Genomic DNA, 21,492 nt, shown 5'->3' with positions numbered 1-21,492 from the left:
ATAATGACTGTATAGGTAAGTCAGCACATGTATGAATACTTGTATGGGTGTGTTTGTGACCTTTAAGGTAAATTAATAATAAATATATTTATAACTTTACAAGTACATTTTATTAACATATTAGAGTACAATTTAAACCAAACAATTAACAATCAAACCTAACATAACCTATTAACTATTTTCAAATACAGAAACACACTGAAACTTGAACTTTTGATTAACCTCTGTATGAAGTCACCCATATACTTACACTGGTAATCTCTATTTACTTTACCTATTCAAATTTGTAACGGATAGGGAGTAAGTCAGATTAAAAGAAAACATTTTATTAAAAAAACACATAATTTGACAAGGGGTAGAAACAATTTAAAGAAATCTAAAAAAGAATGTTTAGAAATAGAGTAATACAGAATTTGGTAGGAAAAACTGAGGAACACTAAGACGAGAAGAGCAGCATTGAAACAAAAATAATATATTGAGAGTTTGGTTGATAAAGTGATTGCTCTGAAGTGCAAAATATTTATTTTGATACTAAACAGAACGAAGACACTGGATAAAATAGTGTTGTATATGAAGAAATATAAGGCTTATTAATAAAAGTAATTTTTGCAAAATTTTCAAAGGAGAATGAAAGCGTATGTCTTCTACTGAGCCTTTCTTTCATGAAAATGCTACTTACAAAGAGAATTAATTTGTCCCATTGCAAAATAAGAGATGGTTCGTAAAATTGCAGAAGAGATAGGTGAAGAGGTACAAGTAAGGCATAGACATGCTCCTGTGTATAAATGGGAGTGCAGTAGTATTTGCAGTATTTGCCAGGAATAATTAGGAATACATTAATACAGTAGGACCCAACCCATGTACTTACAGTGCTGCTCTCTATTTACTTTATCTCTGCAAATACTGGGACAAATGAGTACTGGTATAGTCGTCATGTTGCGCTAAGTGCATGTTGTGAAATGTAGGAACACCAATTTGGTTTCAAACCCTCAGTTGTCCGAATATCCATAGGATCACTAACACTACTTTCTGAGAGAAGCTAACTCTAAATGAAAGGTATTATCCACTGAGTTTCAGAAAAGGATTAAATGAAGCATTGTGTATTTATCTTTAGAGATTAAACACAATATTGAAGCTGTGGGTGTAGAGAGATTTGGAAGAACCACTTGTCATGCTAATGAATGGTGTGCCCACAAAAAACAAACAAATAAGTCAGAAACTAGTGGATGTAAATAAGCTGAAGAAAGCTACATTATATTTTAAAGACAATAATGGGACTATAAAGATGTAGAAGCTGTTTAACATGGAAGTTAAATGGATGAAGAAAAGGGGCCTTCAAGAGGAACATTTGAAAAAGTGGATAGAAATAGATCTGAAAACATATATGAGCATTACAGTCTACAAGTTGCATGGATGAAGAAATGTTGCCTTCTAGTGGAAAATTTTTAAAAGTGGATAGAAGTCGATCTGAAAAAATATTTTAGCATTATCGTATACATCCACTACATTCAAAATTTATTGGGGATGCCATTGAACTGTATTAGATGAAACACGCTATAAAATTTCCAATGAGTGTCTGGAGAAATGTTTAGAGGTTCAATATTTTCCTCAACTATTTTGATCTGGACTAGGCAGGCAGTATGATGACCACCCTGTGCAAATACCTGGATCAGGTTACAAGTCAGCAAGATTATATTCTGAGGGCCCTAGACCTGGGGATCTGGGTTCGAGTCTCGGTAACGACGCCAAAACCTCCTGTGATTCTGGGCAAATCACTTAATCTCCCCGTGCCTAAAATGAAAGTGTGCCCTCATGTAACGTAACTGGAAAATATGTAAAGCGCTCTGATACCTGATTCGGTTCGGGTCTAGTTCGCGCTATATAAAACTCTGAAAAAAAAAGAAAAAAAGAAGCGAGTTGCTTCTTCTCAGTTCTCTATAAAATAAAAAGTATAAAACTGTAAGAAACACCTTCTTAAAAAACATGAGTACTTTTAACATACACTTCAAAAGTACCCCACAAAATCCTTCCAGTAGAGTGAAACAGTTTCTGCTAACCCTGAATTTCAACCTGCAATCCTCTGGGGGTAGTTTTTACTTATTGACAAGTACCTCCTTTAAAGTAGGATACCTCAGCCTCTTCCACTTCGCTAGAGCCAGTACATTGTCCCTCCTATCACCACAAATATGCCTCCAAAAGCACCACTGCAAACCTTCTCATGCATCCTCTGTACCTCTACAGCTACTTCTTATGCTTGAAATAACCTGTCTATACTACGCCTTCCTTAAAAGTCTAAGAGTATATGAACTCTCTCATTGGCGCTAGACACAGTAGTTGTGCTCATACCATTTTTGCTAGACTCTAATAGCTATTTGGCCTTCAAGTGCACCACCTTGACACTCCAGCCAGCAAGACCATTTTCTCCTCCAAGGCTCTCTTAGCCTCACCTGGGCCAGCTGCAGCCTCAGGTCTCACTCAGCCTGTCTGTCTGTGAGGTCCTGGGTTTGGGAGGAGACAGTATTTCCTACACTGTATCCAGAAGACAGGTCTCTCTCTGGGGAATCCCCTCACTTCTCTGGAGACTTTCCCCACTAACTTCTCCACTCCCCTCCCTCCTTCTGAAGCCCTCTACCCTTTGGGGCCATGATTCTGAGGTCAACTACAATCTGGGTTTTCTCTTTTCAAGTGTGCTGAAGTAGTTATCATCAAACTCTTCTTGTGGTGCAGAGTGCATTCTGCAGATGTCCTTCCAGGCTCTAAGGATGAACTAGTACTCAACATTGGGCCTACACATGGGTGTGTGAATGGTATGGGTATGTGGGTGAGTTGGGCAGTCACTGTGTGGCTATATGAGTGATGGGTACATAACTGCTTTTGTGAGAGTGTAACTGGTCTATAAGTGCCTCCCTGACTGTGTGAGCGCGGGCAAATTACATACTATTAAATTACATAATATAAGCAAACACCCACCTCTAATTTCAAATGCATTCATTCATACTAGCATAATCAAACTTAATATACATTCCGTATAGCAATTTCTCTTTTTCCTTTACTGTTCACTGTGGGGCCAATTCACAGAACTAATCTGAGACAAAATCCTAAACTTACTTCTTTTGGTATTCACAAAAGGCACTTACTATTTTTGGTATTCCCAGTATGCACTTACGATTCCTAAGTTTACGTCCGCACTCGGAACCGGAATTTCCTCACCCGGGCCTTACTCTCTGGCTGGGGCCGGATAAAGTGTAATCAATGGGTCGGATTGCAATTTTCACAAAAAGGAACATTAGGAATGTGTGATAAATGGTAGAGGAGGTCATGAAAAACAGTTTGGGCAGGGAAAAGGGTACGGACAGACACTACATCATAACCCAGAAAGGTTTTCTCCCTTGCATCGTGGTACATTCACGGCAAAATTTGTGCTCCCCTCATTGTTTTTTTTTTTTTTGTTTTTTTTTTAAAACCTTTATTGTGACATAAGGCAGATACAATTGCAGGCCAGCAAGAGCACAGCCGGCCATTATCACAGAGACGGTCAATGCAAATCAATAAGTCAAAACACATACATCCCGCCTCCTAAATTCCACATCAACACCCAGGATACTGTCGCACCATAGTGGTACCAGGATAAGAGAGTTTTTTTTTTTTTTTTTTAAAGTTCAGAGATAGAACAGGATCCGATGTCATACAATCTAGTAACACCAGAGGTAGGGGACATCACAAATCAGGATATGCACATTCGGGACCACTGCAGGCGGGGCGCAGGCACTAACGCGCACTAAACAGGATAGACAACAAATAGTACATTACGCCCCCCAATGCAGCACACGCTGCCGTACCTAAAAAGGAACTATTATAACATCCCCCATACTGGCTTGAGACATAAGAACATCCGGTAAGCCACTTACTACTCGGAATCCCAAAGATAAGAAAAAGAAAGAAAGGAAAGAAAAAGCCAAGCAGAGCAAGAGAGAAAAAGAGGCCCTAGAAACTGAAAAAGGGAAAGAAAAACAGAGAATACCCCCCACCCTGCACCCCTGCCTCCGGCTACGGCCTCCCCCTCAGCAGAGTGCCTGTCGCCCATTTTATGAAACCCGAGATTTAGAAGAGAGAGAAAAGAAACTACCACCCACCTAGACTAAAAGAGGAACCCAAGCGAGGGAAGGAAAAGAAAGAAATGAAAAACGGAGGGGAGCCCTCTAACAGTGCCCCGGCCTCTCCCTCTGCAAATAACGTATGCGGACAGGACGTAAAACACCTCCGCTAAAAGCAATACAATAGAACAGTGCACTAGGCACAGGAGCAGCCCAGCATGGCAACAAATAAGACAATATGCCACACATCCCTCATAAACTCGCAAGCAGGAAGTATCGAGACGGAGGAAACATCATTTATCCTTGTCCTGTCCTGCGCATATCACGATGGCCCACCAAAGTGTCGCACTCCAAATCCGCAATCGTAAGGAATAGGAATATCAGAGCAAACCCAGACAGCAGCAATTCTTTAGTGCTGCGATGCGATCGGACCTCATCCGAGCCCGCTTCCTGCCAGCGTGATGGTCCCAACCTGACGCAACAACATGACTGCCACATCGCAATCGGCAAAGCAGAGCAGGGAAAGATTGTCACATTGTTAAAACGTAGTTGGAGCAGAACCAGAGATACCAACAGCATGGCGTGGAAAGAAAATCCACCGCTCGGTTCCAAGCAGGAGCCCACGGATAGTTCTAGATCACGAATGTCACCAACTGGAGATGGCTCGAAAGCCCGTGTCCCGGATTCTAGGATATCAGTGCCGGCGCCATATTGTCGCGTCTGGGTAAGAAGTGAAGCATACCACTGTGCGCCCACGAACCACCCGGGCTCTTTAGTTCCGCCACAAAGACAACATCATCCAGCTTATCACCCAGTGAACGGGCATCCTGCTCCAAGGTATCGCGAAGGTCAGCTAGGGCAGCAAGGAGATCGCCAAGATGTAGTTCTGCTCCGTGCCCCCTTTTTGTCTAGCTCCCTTCCTCCATAGGATGCAAATCAGGTCGGGACTCGGTTTCACGGTTGCAGCACTCTGCTCCCCTCGCTACGTTCCGAGGAAGCACCATCATAGATCGGGGCCGGGGCACGCGCAGTAGGGCATCAGGCGTCATGGTATCACCAGCAGGGCACCCAAACAGTGGAGACGTAGCCAAAACACAGCCGCCGGGGGAGTCCGCGCTATTAAAAGCGGCCGGGCTCAAATTCGGGATTCTCCCGCAATTCGCGGGACGGGTCTCACCACGGTCCCCGGCGGCAAGCGAGCAAAGTTCCCAAAAAAGGACAAACGACCCGGGGGAACCATGAAGGGTCGATCTCTAACTCATGCCCCCAATCAGATGAGCGAGCGATCCGAAAATCGGCCGGTCCGATTCAATCCGGAGCCGACCGGCCCCTCACTGCAGCTGGTGGCCGTTGTTGTTCAATTGATGGCCGGTCCTGCAGTCAGACGAGTCCCCGGTCTTCAAGCTGCCTCGGGCCGCAAACGCCGCTGTCCGTTTCTCCCCGTGTGGAGGTGGTACAAACCTCGGGGACGCGCCATCGAGTACCGGAGCTGCTCCTGCGCCCGTGTGTGCCCTTTTTGAATCAGGATATCAGGCAGAAGGCGGCCTCGGGAGGAGATGGTACACGGAGCCGGGGGACTGGGCGGCCATCTTCAACGCCGGCTTGGCTCCTCCCCCCGCTCCCCTCATTGTTGACTGCAAAGCATGAGAGTATGGGTACTGCCTGAGTGAATGGATGAGTGCATAAGTAGTGCCTGAGTGGAAGGTTTGGTGGTATGATAATGTCTGGTTCATTTGATGAGTGCAAGTATGAGTGCAAGAGTAATGCCTGGGTCAATGGATGAGTGCATGGGTAGTGCCTGAGTGAATGGATGAGTACATGGGTACTGCCTACGTGAATGCTAGAGTGCAAGAGTAGTGCCTGTCTGATTCCATGAGTGCATGTGTAGTACCTCAGTGATTGGATGCGTGTATGGGTAATGCCTGACTGGAAGAATGGGTATACGGTTAATGCATGGGTCAGTGAATGAGTACATGGTTAGCGCCTCAGTGAATCATTTAGTGGAAGAATAGTGCCTGAGTGATTACATAAGTACATGGGCAGTACCTGGGTGATTGCATAAGTGCAGGGGTACTGTCTGAGTGACTGAATGAGTGCATAGGTAGTCCCTGAGTGACTTTATCAGTGCATGGCTAATGTCTGGTTGCTTAGATATGTACATGGGTAATGCCTGAGTAAAAGGATGACAGCAACAGAAATGCCAGGGTCATTGGATGAGTGCATGGGTAGTGTTACACTGAATGATTAAGTGCAGAAGTAGTATTAGAGGTGAATGAATGAGTTCAACAGTAGTGCCTGGGTGTTTGCATGGGTACATGGGTAGAGCATTGGTGATTGCATAAGTGCAGGGGTAGCGTCTTGGTGATTGCATGAAAGCATGGGTTTTGCCTCTGCGAAATGAAAAATACAAGGATAATGCCTGCGTTATTCTATTTCTGCCAAAGTTGTGCTGCAGAGATTAGATGACAGCATGGATAATATTTGTGTGAAATGATCACTACCTGGCTGATGACATCAGTAACATAATGAAAGTTTTAAAATAGTGTAAAGGATCAACTTTATTTTTTAATATAAATAAATAACATAACAGTGTTGACTGTATAGTCAACACTGAGGGGAGCACACATTGTGCACTGCATGTACCATGATGCAAAGTAGAAAACTTTTCTGGGTTATGATGTAGTGTCTGGCCGTACCCTTTTCCCTGCCCAAACTGTTTTTCGTGACCTTCTCCACCATTTATCATATATTCCTAATTTTCCTTTTTGTAAAAATTGCATTCCGGCTCATTGATTACTCTTTATCCAGCCCAAACCGGAGATTACGGCTCGAGCCGGAGAGTACGGCCATAGCAGGAGAGTATGTACGGTCCGGGTGTGGAGAGTACGCTCCGTGTGCGGAGAGTACGGTCCAGGTGCAGAAATCCTTGCCCGAGTGCGGACGTAAAGTTAGGATTCGTAAGTGCATTCTGTGAATACCAAAAATCATAAGTGCCTTCTGTGAATACCAAAAGTAGTATGTTTAAGATTTTGTCTCAGATTAGTTCTGTGAATCGGCCCCTGCATTTTGAGTTAATATTCTCATCTAAGCGCCTTATATTTTCCCATCTAGTATACTGTCTAGAAACTACGCATTTTCTTTCACCTTACATTCACTCACTATTTTTTTTTTAAATATACTTTTATATACTACAACCTAATTAACATTCCTATTCTCTCCTTCTCATTTCTATGTCTGGTAGCATCTGTTTTCATCCAAAATCTCCAGTCAGAACTTCTGCAAAGCACCACCTCTCTCAGTAGAAAAGCAGGTAAAATGGCTACCCTATACCATGTCCTCTGACTCATGCTGCTCTAGTTAACAAATGGTAGTCTTCCTTTCATCTTTTTTTTTAAATACCACTAAATGGCCAGTATTTCTTTAACCTTTTCTTTGTTTCCTGTAAAGAAGTGCAATTTGGTTGGGTTATTTCTCACCCTACTTGTCAGCAGCAATTGATCCCAAACTTTCATTCTTATTTAATGTTTCCGATTTAACAATACTTTTTGTATGTGGCTTTGAGCGGATTACCTCTTCCTTACCTGTAGGTGTCCATTTCAGAGCAACTAGAGGTTGAATTTTGGTTGACCAGCAACCTGAATGAATTAATCTTTTTGAGCTACAAGAGTTCCTTCTGAGGAGTTTCAATAAAGATTTGTTAATTAAGTGACAAGTGGAATAAAAGGTTATGAGAATTAAGTCAACCAATTAATCCACCTGCAAGGGCAAGCGACTATTAAAGTCATCTAATCTGTTAGACACTGGAATTTTTAATAACTTGCTGGGGTCAACCACATTTAGAGGACCATCTTTAATTGTATCTAGCCATGGCAAGAGAGTGTAGGGACCTAAATTGCTGGACGTAAATTAAACTGTAATTACCAAAGGATTTTGGCCACTGTAACCCTGCTCTATAACAGAGTGGGCAACAACATTATCACAGAAATCCCTAGAAACAAACATGCAATTGAGAGTTGATGAACAGCCCCTACCAATAAAAGTAGGAATACTTTTATCATCTGAGTGAAGGGGTTTGTGGACATTGATATAGTTTCACTCTAACAGAGAGTTATATGACATTTAACCTCAGTCCTCAAATCCTTTTGGGGGGGGGGGGGAATTTGTTTATTAAGATTTCAATAATTCAAAGACAGGCATGGAGAAGGAACATTCATATATCAAGTACATGTTCAATTACGTGCAGAGAGTATAAGGCAATCTGAATAAAATGTATCTCACCTGTCTGAACTGGTGGGGAGGGGAGATAAGAAAGGGCACTCAGCAGGGCTGTATGAAGTGGGGCAATCAAAAGAAGCTATGAGAAGGTACCAAGTGGTCATCTTCTGTACCGCCGCACCCTGCTCCCACACCCACCCTGGTTCAGTCGGCCAAGGTCGCACACTCCGGTCTCTTAGTTACAGTGGACTCATTGGTTCCCCTCTCAGTGTGTGTTATTAAGTAACCTACAAGGAGGAGGTGGGGGGGTGGTCCAAATATCTTTAGCCTAGTTCTAGCTAGCATCAGTTCCCAATACGCTGACAACTGTTCTGACAGTAAGCTACAGAACGCAGCCTCGCCTCGTTGGGGTCGGTTGTTGCCCCCAATGCATTGAAACTTGTATTTTCGCCAATAAAAGCAGCATCTCCGTTAAACTGCGCACAACGGGCGGGACATCCTTGCCATAACCCAATAATGCAACCCACAGCATGCGCTCATCCACACACTCAACAATGCTCTCAATCGTGCCGAGGATCAATGACCAGAAACTCTGTATGCCTGGGCAGCCCCACGCAAGGTGGAAGATGTCGACCGTGGGCATCGAGCACCGAACGCGGCCTACACCTGTAAGCAAGCCCATTTTATATAGCTGTACCGGGGTGTGATAAATGCGATGTATGAATGTAAAATGTACCAAGCGTAATCTGTAATTGGGGGGGCGAGCCCTAAACTGAGTACAGCAATACTTCCACTGCTCGTCAGTAAAGGTAATATCAAGCTCCGCTTTCCAGTCCTGTCTAGCATCAGCAACGTCGCTTGCATTTCCCGGTAGAGTCTGGTTGCTAATCTATGTGAGTGAGGTGATGAAATTGTTGTTTCAAAGACTTGGAAAGTGGGGCGGGGATGCCGGGAAGAAGTCATGCAATGCTGTGATCTGATCGAGGGCGCAATTGATAATAGGTAAATGCATTTAACACTGTAATTGTGGATCATTGTAGGGCATGTTGTGGGGTAATACAAGTGCCCTCTGTGTAAATAAATTGTTCCCATAGCAGTCAGCTGCAGGCCCCACAGCCTAGACCGGGCACCTGCATCCCAAGTAATGGGCAATGAGGCAAGTCCAATAATGGACACTGATGAAGCATACAGGACGTTGAGGTGAGCCTGTCGGCGGAGCTCATTCAAGACCCACACTGTGCAGGCAACTTTATCCACACTCGCATGAGGGCGCTTAGGCGCAAGTTAAAGTTCTGTCGAGAGAGAACAGGGTGCAGGGTGGTCTTGCTCCTGAGCTGTGTGTGCCATATACAGCGTGGGGTAAAGTTGAAAATACACTAAACTGCGCCATCACACAGTAGTAATATAAACCCATATCCAGTGCCCCCAGCCCACCTCGATCAAATGGAAGAGTTAGTACTTCCCAAGCTATGCACAGTTGTTTGCCCGTCCATACAAGTGTCACTAGGCTGAATCAAAGTTGACTATGAAAAGCCGACGTCAGCGGAAGAGGCAGATTTATAAACAAGTATAGAAACTTGGGGAGCACTCCTGTCTTTGCGATGGAGAGCCTGCCCATCAAAGATAGCGGTAGTCTATGCCAGGCTGCCACCCTCTCATCCAGCCACATCATGATGCAGCCATAGTTGTCCCTCTAAAGATCATTCAGATTCCTACTGACACATACCCCCAGACTTTCTGGCCCATCAGAGTGGGTACTCTGAGGTGAACTTCTCAGTAACATCTGTTAGAGGGGACAAAATGGACTTGGTTAATGTTGATGCCTGACTGGCTCAGAAATCTATTAAATTCTCTTATTACTGAATCCAGGTTATCATGTGGATTCCTGACACATAAAGTCACATCGTCCGCATACATACTGTGGAGAAGTGTGACTCAATGGTTAGAGCGGCATACCCTGATGCAGAGATCTGGCCCGGGACCAGGGTTCAATTCCCGCCTCGGCGGCTCTTGGACTCAATCTCCCCGGGCCTGATTTCTCGCCTCGTGCCTAGTCTAATCATGGGTCCCACTCTGTGACTCTGGGCAATAGCTTGCTTAATCTCCACAATGGCCCCAGCAGCGCTTGGATGCCTGGCTTCACCTTGGGGGTGCCCAGGAGTGGACATTTCACATGGAAAAGCCAGGAAGGGTTCCAAGCGGTATGAGTGCAGCGCCGGGACGCCCCGTCGTGTGGGCAGCGGTGCGCTTTACAAATACAACACATTTACATGGACTCACGAATCCAGTGAATTCAAGCCCTCTATGGGAGTGGTGTTGCCGTAGTCTCGCCGCAAGCGGCTCCATAGCAATGGCTAATAACATTGCCAATGGCGGGCAGCCTTTGCGGGTGCACCTGGTCACAGGGAATGGGGATGTCACAGTCCAGTTGATGAGCAGAATTGCAACAGGGCATATATACAGAAGTCATAATAGGCAGATGAAGTTAGGAATTAGGCCTACGCAAATATGGTACTCGTAACCTATTCTCTGACAACCTGGTCACGCAAGGCCCCCAGGGCGAAGTTGCCACGTAAAGATGCGGTCACCGCAATCCACAGGGCACAATTCCAGGAGTACTGGTGCGTGGTCGGACAAGGTCCTGGACAAATGTGCTACCCTCATGGTCCAAATATCAATGGCGTCAGAGGTCCGCGAGTGATTGTCAGCCATGAGAAGCTGCACCTGCGCCAGATGCTGGAGCGCTCAGCACCAGGGTGAAGTACAACGTTGAAGTTTAAACCCCAGAAAACCACTCCCGGGCCCACAATGCCAGCCAGATGCCAGAACTCAGTGCAGAAACAGGGATGGTCATTGTTGGGACCATAATCCGACAGTAGTGGCAATGGAGTGCCCTGCAGTGTGTGTGCTAGCAGCACATAGTGGCCCAAGGGGTCACATAAGACCCACTGAGTGTGCCAGTGCAGACTCTTTCGAAGCAGTTTCACCACCCCTCATGTATAGCTCGAATAATGAGACACATGTTTTTCACCCATCCATCTGGCTCGCAAGCACACTAGTGTATGTTAAGTTAGATGCAGCTCTTGCAGGCAAGCTGTATCAATCTGGTGTTGTTAAAAGTAGGCCAGCAGGCATCGCGCCTAGCACCTGCCATTGAGGCCATGCACATTCCACATTGAGCACTTAAGTGGATTCATAGGAAGAGGAGAGGTAAGTCGATCACCTAATGCAAGTGGCAGGAGTTCCCACTTCGATAGATCACTATGAGGAGCTGAGTTGCCATGGGAGGAAAGAAAAAGGAAAACTTCATGCAGCCACACAACTGCGACCAACAGTGTTACCCATACATACCACCCACCTTCCACTATGGCCTCCCAACTAGGCCAAATTTGTCTATCGAACTCTCTTGCCATCTTCAAACTAATAAACATAGACATGAACCAGGAACTCATTCCATGGGTGCAAACTAGAGGTCTGACTCTGCAACCGCATGGTAGTCTGGTGGCCAGAGACAGCACATGTAGGCGTCAGGGACTCCCAATGGTGGGCCGCCAGCCTCGACCAAGTTGAATGTCACCACTGCAGTGTTTCAGCAGGGGTGGCCCCGCCTCGCAACATCACCCGAGGCGGGGGTCAGAGCTTGTTGCGGACAGTTAGTCATTTTTATTAAGGTCACCAGTCTGGGAGTTTTCTGCAGATGGTCGTGGCACAGTTTTCGGGAGGGTCTTTGCAAATTGCTCTGACGTCTTCAGGTTGGTGAAATGGTGGGTTTTCCCAGAGAAGAATATTCAGAGTTTAGCTGGGTATAAGAGCGAGTATTTCACATCTGTCTGCAGTAGGGAGCATTTGACCGGCAGAAAGTCCCTCTGGGCAGCCTGCATGGTGACAGTGAAGTCCGGTAAATGTTGTTGCATTGGTACCGTAAGCTTTGCTACTCTCTGGCAAGATGCTGAACAGTATTGCGGTCTTGATAATTGAGGAGGCGCTCTGCAATCAGTCTAGCAGGCACTCTGGTGGGGGCGACCTCTGGCCAAGGGAGTGGTGGGCTTGCTCGATGATGAGTACAATTGAGAGAGCCTCTCCAAACAGCTCCCGTAGCATGTCTTCATCATACACTTGCATTCATCCCATTCTCGCCGACTCTGGTACCCCTACGATACGTATATTATATTGTCTGGACAATGCCTCCAAATCTTCATTCTCAATGCGTATCACTTCCAGGACTTTTTCCATTTGCAGCAGTTTTTTGCTAGCTGTATGCTGGCCACCCTCAACATCTCAGGTGTTGCTTTCCTGCGAGTCTATGTGCTCATGTATGTAGGTGTATAGCCAAGAATCCCCCTAGGATAAAGTGAGAAAATTAAGAACCCCGTCTTGGTCTCGAGTTGAACACCCCGCGAGGGATGTCAAACCACTGCATGCTGGAGTGTCTGTGTGCAGGGACTTCAGCGTCTCGTGTCAGCATGGAAGTCTTCCTCCTCTGCCTGCCCCAGCAAAGATATGGTGTTATATACCCAAAAGGTACCCTCAGGGGTTCTACCTTTCTGTGTCATGTCGGCCGAGGATGACGATAGGGATGACCCTTATACATAGTTATTATGCAGAAGATGCAGAAGATGGTAATCCTGTTGTGATTCTAAGAAACTTCATGCATAATGAGGCTAGTTTTCAGAGAAAACCACACAACATTTATGCAGCACCTAACTAGGTAAAAAGTCAGCGCAAAACCAGTTATGTAGTACTATGGCAGGGTAAATGTAGGTGAAAGGTTAGGCCACTACCTAGGCCTATATTGGGGTACATTGCGAATCATAACTGTCAGGACCGATGAGGCCCCAGGCAGTCTCCAGGGCGGGCACGTAGCCCCACAGCCGGCCCTCCTGCACTGTGTCCACCAATCCCAGGTCTCCACCAGCATTGTGGGCCCGCGATACACTCCCGCTTGGGAGTTGGCACAACCGGGAGCCGTTCCGCCTGGCCCCTTCTCTTCACCTGATGACAGTCCTGTGGGCAGTGTCTCTGAGACAGCCAGAGCATCCCGTCTCCTCGGGCAGGCCCCAGCATCCCCCCGCTCTACCACTGGGCCCACAGCCTTAGCTCTGCCGAGGTCTTCCCCTCGGCGGCGTCTCTCATCCCAGATGTGCGAGCTACAGCAGTCTGCCATGAGATAGCGCTGGTGAAGCGGACTGGCGTTCGCCAGGCTCTGATCACCGGGCCTGCTCCTTGTGGTGAGAGCAATACAGGCCTCAGTGTGGTCACCGGCAACAAATGACCCAACAAAATTGTGACTGGTGTCAGCACAGGGATATGCAGGATCAGCAGGTCAAGGCGCACACTGGCAGCCCACTGGCGGGACCCGATGCCTCCGTTTAATACGGATTATTGTCGGATGAGCATCTCTGGCCAGCACAGTCTCACAAGATCACTTTCCTCTTGCGATCGGGCTCTCTAGCACCCCCTCAGTGATCAGATCTTAGGTGAAAGACAGCATTTGTTACAGAATGAGAAAAGGTAGTTATCTGAGTTAAGTAAGAACCTAATTAGACACTAATGTCACCCCTACATACTAATAAAAGTTCCTTTAAAATGCCTGAATTACTTGGAGTCATAAACCTATTATCACAAAAAATAACATGTAAAACTGACTATGTCATTTTGGGGAGACCTATTGTTTTAAAACTTCATCAGACTGTTAAACCACCCTTTGCTGTCCCGAGGATACTGAGTAATAGAAATGTCATGACACAAAACCTGCCATTAATGGCCCACGTTTCATGAACTACATTTACATTGTATTCTTTAACTAGAGAACCATCTTCAAATACTTAGCTTTGAGACTTCGAGCTTCAATATTCAAAAGAATCGCACTGAGTTGAAATTATCATGAGCAATAACCAAAGATGTACAATGAGAAATTGCATTATTAAAGCCACCTATGTTGGAAGCTAAGGCATCACCCAGATTCTTACAGAGTTCAGGCAGATGAACACTAAGTAAATCACAGTCGTCCACGTCATTCAAGAGAAAGGTTCTGAATTGGTGCTGGATGTACTGAGTGACATAAAGGTGTGGGTTGATATATAATGTTCAAGAGGGATGGCAAAGAGGGGTAAGAATTGGGCGGTTTCTACAAAACAATAATCAGGGAACTGCCTTGATCATTTTGTTTAATGAGTAAGCCCCCCCCCCACAACTATGGAATTCCTAAACTTAATGACAGCAGAATCAAATGGGAAACATTTAGGAGTTGTGGGAGGTGGGTCCAACAGAAAGGACATCATTGCAGATTGTCATGTTTGTGTTTACTTTGCTAGAAAGCCAATTTACTACCTTGTTCCTGAGTTGGAAAGGAGATTCAGATTTACATTGTGTTAGTGGGGGAACGTTGGTCAGTGAAAACACTTAGGGGCATGATTCCAGGAGAAGATGTAAGAAGGGGAGGTGGACTTTAATAGCAGAGCCCAATTCAGGGTCTTCCTTACCTTGATTTCCAGGTATAACAATACCCATATCATCCGGTCTGGACACAGAGTAAGACGGTCGGGTTATACCAATCCTTGGAATGTTCCGAAAACCAGAGGCTTGCACAGAATTTGGTATATTCAATGGATTTAAGTCTAATCTGCTAATGGAATTTACAACACCAGCCTGCTGAACACTAGTTGACATGGTGTCCAAACAGGAAATTGTCAGAAAATGTGGTAATGTAGGTAAGGTATATTGATGACCTTTTTTGTATTATTTGGATGGAGTTGATCTGGAGTGCAGAGAAATGTGAGGGAAAAATTTATGAAAACACACTTAATTTAAACTTCACGAGTACTATCAGTAAAGAGGAAGTGATATTTCTGGATTTGAGAATATATGTAAAGAATAATAAACTAGAGAGTAAAATATATAGAAAACTCATAACAGGAAATCCAGTTTTACATGCAAACAGTTTCCACAGAGTTCACTGATAAAGAATATCCCTGTTTAAAGTTTACAAATTATTAGAAACTGCAGTGAAGAAGATGAGGTTGAATTAACTCATACAGAACTAGCTCACAGATTTAAGAAAAGAGGATACTTTTAGAAGAGAGTCTCAGAGGAAATAGGCAAGACAAAGAAGCAAAAACAAGAACATTTGATATTTAGAAGGAAGAAAATAAAGCAATCTCAGGATATTAATTTCAGATTAGTGACAACATACAATAGAGAACATGGTCAAATATGCATTATAATTAAGAAAGTACTGGCATCTTATAAGTAATGATCCTACAATTGGGAAGAAAAGTCACTAGGAACCAGGAGCTATATTTAGGAGAGTAAGGTCAACGTGAGATTATCCAGTAAGAAGTAGCCCAGAGATGTACACCAAAGAAACCTGGCTAGACATTACTAAAGTTTTAGAAAATGTAATATATTTATAGACTATCAGTATGGTGTCAATACAACAGAATGTTTTAAGTCTGAGTAAAATCCCTACAAAGATTAGAGGGAATACTACAGGAAAAGTGATCATGTGATACGTATTTTTAGTTGCCCTTGCAAATTGCAGTATGCGCAGAGTACTACTCTACAGGTCTACAAGAGGATACTCCAGAATAGTAGATTGATGAAAAATAGGGATAGGAGTTTTCTTGTAGCACAAAGTCTTAAGACAAATCATAATACTGAAGACAAGGGCTTACAATATTTTGTTATAGACTATATCAAAAAAAGAAAAGAGAGAGAAAGAGCATTGGGGAAATTAGAATCCAGATATATCATTAAATTAGATGCAAAAACACCAACGGGATTGAATAAGGAGGAAGACCTCCAACCTCACTGTAATATGATGTACCTTAGCTTTCAACTTGAAGGAACAATGCTTCTCAGAGCACCTGAGTGCCTGAGATAAAGTATACATCAATTAAATAACTGAGCACGAAGACACATATGGTCAAAATCACAATATTGTAAACACTGAAAAGTATGAGGGCCCCAGGAAATAATAAAAGGGCTATAAAAAAATATGATTTGCAAAATCAATTTTGAATAATTAATTTAAGATTGTAGAGAATGTGTAAAAAATATTATTTTCATGGCATGCTCACTTTGACTAGATTCTACTTGTAACAATTGGAATGGTCACAGGGTTGAATTAATAGCAATAATGCAATACCATGGCTAATGAAACAATTTGACAAAAGAAGTTAAAAGTTTTCTTTCTTTTTCTTTTCTATCGTGAAATAACAGTGAAAAAGCTGAACTGCAGAATGAACTGTAATAACCATATAAGTTGGTATTAATGTTCAAGTAAGAAATAGATTGGAGAAAGAGAAAAGGTACAGATATATAAATATAGTATGTTTTTATGTTTATAAAGAGGAAATCGTGGTTTGTGCACTAGAGCACTTTAAAAATGTACCTCCAAAATGGCACTCCTTACTGTGAAGTGGGCTGTAAGAACAGCCAAAACGTGTCATGGCAGGTGATTTGAAAAAACCCCAATAAATGAACATTTGGCAACTGGAAAATGCTGGCAGCCTTCTTTTGAGAACAGAGGGACAGTGCTATTATTGATGGAGGACGCTGATTCTGCATATGCCAACACCCCCTTTGGTTGGGAGAACAGAAGTGTGCAGCTGAGATGAAGAAAACACACATATATATATATATATATATATATATATATATATATATATATATATATATATATATATACACATACATATATAGTGTTCTTGCAAATAAAAAGCACACTTTGAACAGCATATGGGCCACTGTGTGTTCTGTTTCCAAAATGAACCTAGCACAGCTTTTTGTGGAATGATTGGGGCTCGCTACCCCGCAGCGGAAAGCCATAATGAGAGATTTGGGACAAAAGAGAAAATTAACTTGTGGATATATATATATATATATGTATATATATATATATATATATATACATATACATATGTTTATACTAGCAGCCCGTCCCGACCTTGTCCGGGAGCAATCAGGCTTCCCGGACCCCCGCCAGCTCCGACATTGTGCAGCAGCAACCCGGCCCCCCGCCCGCCTCGACATTTTCAAGCAACCCGGGCCCCCGCCCCGTCCCGTCCCCTGCCCGCCCGTCCCCCGCCTGCCCCGACATTGTCAAGCAGCCTGGGCCCCCGCCCGCCCTGTCCCGTCCCCCGCCCGCCCCCCACCTGCCCCGACCCCCGCCTGCCTGGAGCCTTACCTCAGCCGCCGCTCCTCCCCCGCGCTCCTCATTTCACCGCTCCGTTGCTCCTCGCCGCTTACCGCTCCTCCCGCCTGTCCGCCGGTCCTCACCGTCATTCCGCCGTTCGTCACCGCTCCCCCCCACGCACCATGTCCACCGCTCCTCCCCCGCGCCATGTCTGCCGCTCCTCCTCGCATTCCTGGACGCCGCTCCTCCCCGCGCTCCTGACGTCAGCACGCAGGTCGCGGCCGGCGCTACTTCGAAGGGACTACTTTTTTGTTTAATGTAAATTTTTTAAATAACGCATATTTTTTTTATTTATATAGCCTATGTCCATCTGCACACCCTGACAATTACAATGATGTATCGGGTGTGTGGATTGGCGCTGTGCTTCCCGAGTTTACCCGCCTCAAAGGTGCAAACTTCTTCCTTTATTATAGTAGTATAGATATAGATATAGATATAGATTTTATACAATAAAGACGTATTCATTCAACACCTCCTGTGCTGTGTTGAGGCCGGGTGTGGTAGACGGTCAGGTTCTGGGCTATGTGATGGTGGGCCAGGATCCAGAGGGTAAAGTTGTCAGGCTGCACATTGCATCCCCACAAAGTCTGGCTGGTTTTATCCTCCCTGTAACTACCTCCTTATGTGCACACGCCGTGCATTACATCTTTTTAACACGAGAGGGCGTACCTCCTTATGTGCACACGCCGTGCATTACATCGTTTTACCACGACAGGGCGCACGAGTCCTGCAGACACCTTTCAATGTGGTTGTCTTCCAGGTTTGTCTCCTTGCTGTTCCTGTGTTACAAAGCACTTCACTTCACCCTCTTGTGTGGGAGTATAAAGTGCCGTGCCGTCATGTACGTCTACACCATGGATTAAAACATTCCTCTGCGTTCCTCAGTCACCAGTGTGCTAAAGCATTATTTCTTTATTTATTTATTTATTTTTGCTTTTTTATATAGCGCGGACCTTACCCGAAGGTGTCAGAGCGCTTCACAATAGGAACAGAACTGATACATGAGAACATTACAAGTGAGCAAAATACAAAAGCAAATGTTACATTAAATGACGCAAAAATGACAATCGTGAGCCAACATAATACAATTTAAAGCACTGTCCGAAGGCAGGGCCAAGGCAGGGCCGGGGGTGCGACTCCTTGAGAGACTGGGCGCCCGGGGAGCAGCAGCACCCCAAAGTCGCTCAAGATGAGTCCGGGAGGCGCTGTCTGCTGTGAGGGGTTGTGTGTGTGCAGGGGGCACTACACAACAGCACCCCCCAGCAGCCCCCGACCTCTCATGTTCCTGGAATTCAGTTGGCATCATGCCCCTTACGACCCCTGGCCTGCCCTCTGCGGCCCCCAGACTCCGAGATTGCAAGGGCAGAAAGGGAGACGGGGCTCAGATCAGCACTGTTTGCTTTCTTTTGCTTGGCCTGGACTGGAACATTGGCGCATGCATCAGACACAATGGCTTTATTTTGCAGGTCGATGCAATGCATTCAAATGTCTCTCTTTTTTTTTTTTTTACCAACCACACTGGGGCCGATTCACAGAACTAACTTAAGACAAAATCCTAAACGTACTACTTTTGGTATTCACAGAAGTTAGGATTTTGTCTTAAGTTTGTCTTAAGAGAGACTTAAGACAAAATCCTAACTTAAGTCTGTCTTAAGTCTGTCTTAAGACAAACTTAAGACAAAATCCTAACTTCTGTGAATACCAAAAGTAGTAAGTTTAGGATTTTGTCTTAAGTTAGTTCTGTGAATCGGGCCCTGTGAGACATGTTTATTGAAACGATATCTGTCCTTTTTAAAATAAATTGTGATACAAATAGTCTCACCTGCAGTATAAAATCACATAAAACATTTTTAAAAACACATTACAATAGCTGTCATCAAAAAAAGGTTCAACATAGAAATCGATTGTATTCCATATAAAACAACCACTTATATTTTTGCTATATTCCGCATTTTCCTATAACATTATATCACTGAGTGCTATACCAACCATTGTTGTTTCTTACATGTAATGAGAAAAACTTTGATCCCATCAATGCAACACATGTAAACACCTTACTGAGATTTAAAAATATATATATATACAAATAGTAATTTACATTTTTCCAGGCCCTGCAGAAATGTCAAGTGACAGGGTTAATTAACTGTCGATGCAGTGTTTAGGTTACAGAGAGTGTTTTTTTCAGTGGAGCATTACAAATATTTCCATAAATTACAGGGACTGGGATGGTAATACCGACAGCTTTTTTTATGGCGTGAGAGATTTGAGGTAATGACCAGTGGAAACAACGGTTATTTGCCAATATTTCTTGACTTTTCCGAAATAACAGAGACATAGCTGATGGTGACGTTATGGATTACGAACAAACTGGGTTCATTTAGCAGCAGATTTCTTCACTCCCTCTTCTGCTGCTGAAAGCCCGATTCACTCGTCCAGCGCCCGCTCTCTCCCCTGCGCCCGCTCTCTCCCCTCCGCCCGCCCTGGAAAGCAGAGACGGACCCAAACTCGGGCGAACAGCAGGCCGTGAAGTGCTTGGCTTGCCTGGGACCGGGTACGGAGCCGCAAACCTGCCAACAGTCTTTGGACGTTTCCCGTTTTAAAACCACTCATTCGCAGAAAAGAAACCTCATAACTTGTAACGCAAGATGAACTTACTACGACATGAAGCCCTAATCAATAACCGTGTCCGCCCGGTCCATTGCTCCTCACCGGCCGCTCGTCAACGCTTCTCCCCCCGCGCCATGTCCTGACGTCAGCACGCAGGTCACGGCCGGCGCTTCTTCTCAGGGACTACTTATTTTTTAATGTAATTTTTTTTAAATATAACGTATTTTTTTACTTTATATAGCCTATGTCCATCTGCACACCCTGAGGATTACATAGATGTATCGGGTGTGTGGATTGGCGCTGTGGTTCCCGAGTTTACCCGCCTCAAAGGTGCAAAGTTCTTCTTTTATAATAGTAGTATAGATGTATATAGATTTAGATAACGGAGGAGGATTAGGAATAAAACACTTGCCATTCTACCTAATGGAGTCTGTTACTCTCTTCTGGCCGTGCTGAGGCTTGGGAGAGTCTTTCTGCTTTGTATATATATATATATATATATATATATATATATATATATATATATATATATATATATATATATATATATATATATATATATATATCTCAAAGAAAGTTTTTTCCCATGAAGGAGAGCCACATACAGGAGGTAAGTTTTACCGCTTATATTCACGATGATGCAGCAAGGCAGCAAGGAAATCCACAATTAAAATAAACAGACTATTGCCTGACGCGTTTCATGCTTGCTCGCATTTCCTCAGAGGCAGTCTTCTGGCGCACAGCGTGATGCGGTGACGGCATTTGATAATCCTTTTCACCTGTTCATGTGGGCGGTGGCTCACCTAGAGCCTTCTGGTCATTGTAGTGCCACAAATGAAAACTTCAGTGAGTATTGCCACGCTGTGTCTGATTGTGCCTAACATCAAAAGTCTTACTCACTTTGCTGCTCAAATAGTTACTCGTGAAACACGATCTCCTGCCCCTAGCGCCGGTCGCCGTTTGACTCCAGCAGGTCCGCTTTGCAGCTTCAGAGCTCTCCCACGGCCGGGACCAGCCGTTTAAATCTCAAAGAAAGTTTTTTCCCATGAAGGAGAGCCACATACAGGAGGTAAGTTTTACCGCTTATATTCACGATGATGCAGCAAGGCAGCAAGGAAATCCACAATGCCTTGCTGCATCATCGTGAATAAAAGCGGTAAAACTTACCTCCTGTATGTGGCTCTCCTTCATGGGAAAAAACTTTCTTTGATATATATATATATATATTTTTTTTTTTTTTTAAATACAGCAACTAGGGGAGGAGTTTCCAAACAGTGACTGCGAAGTCAATTACAGGCCGTCAGCCGAGATTACTCACATGAGTTGAATCAGAAACAGTGAAGAAAGTAGCAATTATATAGTTACGACAAGGAACATGTA

The sequence above is a fragment of the Lissotriton helveticus genome, chromosome 11 (assembly GCF_964261635.1).
Source record: "Lissotriton helveticus chromosome 11, aLisHel1.1, whole genome shotgun sequence".
In the NCBI taxonomy this organism is placed as follows: domain Eukaryota; kingdom Metazoa; phylum Chordata; class Amphibia; order Caudata; family Salamandridae; genus Lissotriton; species Lissotriton helveticus.
Note: the sequence above shows the minus strand (reverse complement) of the source record.